The sequence below is a fragment of the Procambarus clarkii genome, chromosome 83, assembly GCF_040958095.1.
Source record: "Procambarus clarkii isolate CNS0578487 chromosome 83, FALCON_Pclarkii_2.0, whole genome shotgun sequence".
NCBI lineage: Eukaryota > Metazoa > Arthropoda > Malacostraca > Decapoda > Cambaridae > Procambarus > Procambarus clarkii.
In genome coordinates, this window is record NC_091232.1 from 5,470,648 (window position 1) to 5,475,647 (window position 5,000).

Below are 5,000 nucleotides of genomic sequence, written 5' to 3' on the forward strand. Positions count from 1 at the left end.
TGGGTGGCTTCAGCTTCATCAATCAATCAACTTGCATCCCTCACTCGTCCGTGGCTTGCGAGTTAAAGACGTCTCCAGTTACCTCAGCCCCCTTTTCACAACAGTCATTCCTCTTGTCATCCGTAATTTATATTTAATCGTATAATTATTACACGTACCCAAAATCACGTACCAGGGTACAAGGTACCCTGGTACGTGGTATAGTACCCTGGTAACTATCCCCAAGCCCCCAAATACCTCCCATGTCAACAGTCGCGAATTATTCCCATTACCAAGAAGCTGTCTTGTCCTGAAGGAACCTCGCCTAACCAGAGGACCATTTCCAAGCTGATGATATCCTCAAAGCGGCGTCCGCCTCGCCTCCCGGACACGGACACACAGGAGGAATTTAGCAGAAACGACTTTGGCGGTGGAAAATGTATACATTTTTGTTCCGGTTGAGGATAAAATGGAGCAGGTGAGGAAGAAGGTGAACTGGTGGTGCAGGGGACAGGTCATGTGAGAGAGTGAGAGAGATAAAGAGACAGAGAAAGAGAAAAAAGGAGATAGAGAGAGAAGGAGAAAGAGAGGTTATGTTTTGTTGAAAGACTAGCCTATAGTTTCATGACTGCAAATGCTGTGGAAACAGTAACAACATCCGCTAACAACATAATATATATATATATAACGACCACCACCAATCAGAACACGTGAGAACAAGACCATTCCTTTATGCCAATAGCTCACCCCACCTTAACAATCACCCCTCAAGGGGTCACCCCCCCTAATTCCCAGTTAGTTGGCCCCTTATTCCAACTTAGCTTCCAGCTACTTCCATTAAGTCACCCCTCCCCTTATCTCCCTTAATCACCATATCACCAATTAGTCGTACACCTATCCCCCTTAGTCACCCCCCTATCCCTCCAGAGTCACCCTCTATCCCTCTCAGATGCACAGGTCATCATTAGAGAATCAGGAAGAAAAAGTTTGTGACTGTCTGAAGATAAAGAGTAATTAGATTAACTCCGACGTGGTAGCGATGTTCTTCAGAGATTGAAGAGTCCCAGTCAACCTCTTACAGTCCGCATGTCTTAACCGCTTGAATGATAAATGGTTCGGATAACAGTAAGGATAATCCGGATATGGTGGACAATAATGAAATGAAGATGAGAGAAGAGGATTTTGCTTAATACAGGAATTTTATTGGTTTATTGACATTGACTCATATCCATAATATAATGATAGCAACAGTATACTAATACACAAAATATATTGATAGTCTTAATATACTGAGCTATATTTGAGATTTCCTGTTTTTTAAGTTGGTTTTTATTAAATGTGCTGTGGATATTAACCTCATGGGTAAGTAAGAACTAATAGATTACAAGCATATTTTATAAATATTGATTTTCCTGTATATTGATAATATTTATATAATCCTACGAATTTCCAATTAAGAAATATTTGAACATATTCTCCCATTCCACAGTAAATTGCTTCAGTGTTAAAGGTCAAATAAATAGTGGGATATAAAGTTCCTGTGCACCGAATTTATTTTATTTTATAACATTTCGATTCAGTGTTGCATCAATTTCATTTTAGTTTCCTGCATTGCTGTATTTTTTTTACAAGTCGTTGTTGAAAGCCTGGGGGCTGAGTGGTGACGGTCCCCAGCTTGTGGTAAAAGCTGTCCTGTGAGGGAGAACGTGCCTAGCCTCTCTTATGAGTCTCTACTCTCACACCCACTCACTCATTCTCACACTCCAACCCTTACCTCTAACTTCATACTCCATTCTACCTTCCCTTACTGTACAGTCTTCTCTACTTTCCCTTACTCTTAACTCCCCTCTACCTTCCCTTAACACCTTCTAATACTCTGATCTTATTATCGTCTCTCGTCACATAATAGTACTCTCTCTTATTTTTTTTTAAATCACAGTTTCTCTTTAGTTTTCACTCTTCCTTACCCTTATTAACTCAATCCAAATGATCCACTTTCCACTTCCTCTTCACTCACCTCTTCTCTCTCTCTCTCTCTCTCTCTCTCTCTCTCTCTCTCTCTCTCTCTCTCTCTCTCTCTCTCTCTCTCTCTCTCATCCCACTTGCCAAAGTGTATATACCTGCGCCTTCACAAGTTACAATCCCCTGTAATCTTTTTTTATCTCGCTATATTAATCTCGCCTCTCTCACGAATTCTGCTAATTCTACTCCTGCCTCTGCTCTCACAAAATAATCTTAACACACACACACACCACCCGAAGGGGATTGGTAAAAAAATGGTTCCTCAACTTTAATCCAAGTAAATGCAATGTTATGAGGGGTAAAATAGGAGTGAAAAGGACCGTTCACCTGCATAAGCGGAGAAAAAATCCTGGGTTATAAAAGGAGAAAAACCTGGAAATTTATATCAATCTAATTCTAATGCTAGAGGCATAATGCCAAATTGGTCAACATTGACAAAGAATGTCTTCATTTATAATGGAGTAAAAAACTAACCGGGGAGACATGATAACGACATATTAGATTTTACAAAGTAAAAAAATACAGTGTTCAAAGTGAGTAACAACAAGAAGGGACAGAGATAGAAACTTAAGACTCAAATGTGTCACGAAAGACTCAAATGAGTCACGAAAGACTCAAATGAGTCACGGAAGACTCAAATGAGTCACGAAAGACTCAAATGAGTCACGGAAGACTCAAATGAGTCACGAAAGACTCAAATGAGTCACGAAAGACTCAAATGAGTCACGAAAGACTCAAATGAGTCACGGAAGACTCAAATGAGTCACGAAAGACTCAAATGAGTCACGGAAGACTCAAATGAGGCACGGAAGACTCAAATGAGTCACGGAAGACTCAAATGAGTCACGGAAGACTCAAATGATTCACGAAAGACTCAAATGAGTCACGGAAGACTCCGATAGAACGTCTTCAGCGACAAATATATTAGTGAAATATTAGGTTAAGTGGCAGCGCGAGATAACTCAATACACAGTCAATAGAAGATAAAATCATTACATTAAACTACAAAATGTTTAATACCCGGGACTCAGAGCTGAAACACATCCAGGTAAGTACAACTACATAAGTATACAATAGCAAGCACAACCAAATAAGTACATTTAGGTAAGTACGCTCACAACACCCCCCCCCCGCCAGATCAACCCTCTCCCTCCCTTTCACCCCTCAGATCACCCCCTTTCCTTTCCCACTTACCCTCCTTACCCTCATTAGGGACCTCTCCCTCCCCCAATCTCCTATCATCAACTATGCCTCTCATTCATTGCATATCTTCACCTTCACTCTCTTATCATTTCTCCCTTACCATTTTTAAATTCCTTCATTCGCGCCAAATATATAAACAAATTAAGCTAAACAAATCAAAGGAAGAACAAGTTGACAATAAAGAATCAGAATTTTCAATAGTTAAAACATCGTGACTAAGCTGATGTATAATGAAGACTTGGAATGTTCCACTAATGTCTCAAGCTTTCAGCCAGCTGTAGCAGAAATATTACATTGAACTTTATGCTTGAATCATAAAATGTGCATTTAATATCGATCATAAAATACATGAAACCAAATATATATATAAATTCTCAATACATTTAATAAATCTGTTTGACCCTTTCAAGCACATTGGTCATAACATTTACGACAGATAAATGTACACCAAGATATGTATACCGACTTGTATACACTCAAAGTTTCCTTCAAAGCAAAAGTATACCTACTGGACTATCAGTAAGATATTGTAGTGGCCTTAATAACCCTCCATGCGGCTGATAGACCTTAAGCCCAACAGCAAACCAAACTAAGCCTGAAACTGATCTTAATTAAGCACTTTGAGAGTCATAAGTATGTGTATATATATTTAGCGAATTGTATATTATAGTTCCTGAGAAATTAATTTAAAAGGGGACTGAAAAGAACACGTTTTCTTCCGCCAACAAATGGCACATTAATGATTTAATTTTTGAGAAAATCGGCAAGGCTGCTCAAGCGTTAGAGCGATAACAGACTCACATACGTAGGTGAGTCCATGACTCACAGGCTCACTCATGGACTCACAGGCTCACTCATGGACTCACAAGTCCATGGACTTACAGACTCAAATCTTGGTATCACTGAGGCATAGATTCGCTCACGGATTCACAGATCCGCGGACTCAATTACTCACAGAATTACTCATGGACTTACTCACGGACTCAGCGACCTGAGGAATCACAAACACACACAGACAAAATAGCAAACTCGCTCGAGGCGCTTCTCACGACGTTAAAAACATGCATAAATAATCATACCCCATAATCACTGACTTTTCTTCTCTTTGATCTTATTTTTAGCTTCGTATTACTCTCTCTATTCTTTCAAACACCGCATTCGTGTTTTGTATCAATAAAACGTCTACGAAGGAAAATAGTAGAAGGAACAAGAAAGAATGAAGCGTAGAAAAGAAGAAAGATGAAACCATTGAAAGAAATGAAAGGAAGACATCGTAGGATGAAGAAAGAAATGAAAGGAAGACATCGTAGGATGAAGAAAGCAATGAAAGAAGAAAGCGTAGACAGAATAACGAAGGAAGCACAGAAAGAACAGAACAAAGAAACAAGGAGAAAATGGAAAAGTAGAAAATTAAGGCAAATAAAAAAAGATAGAAAGATAATTCTTCATATGGAAATATTAAGAAGATTAAGAATATATGCAACAATAAAAATTGAGAAGATTTAGATTGCAAATATTAGGAATCTTTAAAGTATTAAGAAGATAAAGATTAATTATATAAAGAACATTAAAAATATTAAGAGGATTAATATGATTAGGAATATTAAGAAGACTAAGGGGTATTAAGAAGATTAAGAATAGGAAAAAAAATAATAAATTAAGAATAAGATATATAATAAGATTAATAAGAAAAATAAAAAAAAGATTAAAAAAATATATATTTTGGGAAGAGGAGGAGGAGAAAGAGAAGGAGGAGGAGGAGAAAGAGAAGGAGGAGGCAGTAGGCAGAGTCAGAG

The 5,000-nt window shown here is 38.2% G+C and overlaps 1 protein-coding gene across 1 annotated transcript in view; it reads right to left on the minus strand.

The window, feature by feature from the left end:
* The window catches only part of LOC138358346 (GDNF family receptor alpha-2-like), a 93,544-nt gene that overhangs the window by 19,153 nt on the left and 69,391 nt on the right, over nt 1–5,000 (minus strand). The gene's annotated exons all lie outside the window — the stretch shown is intronic.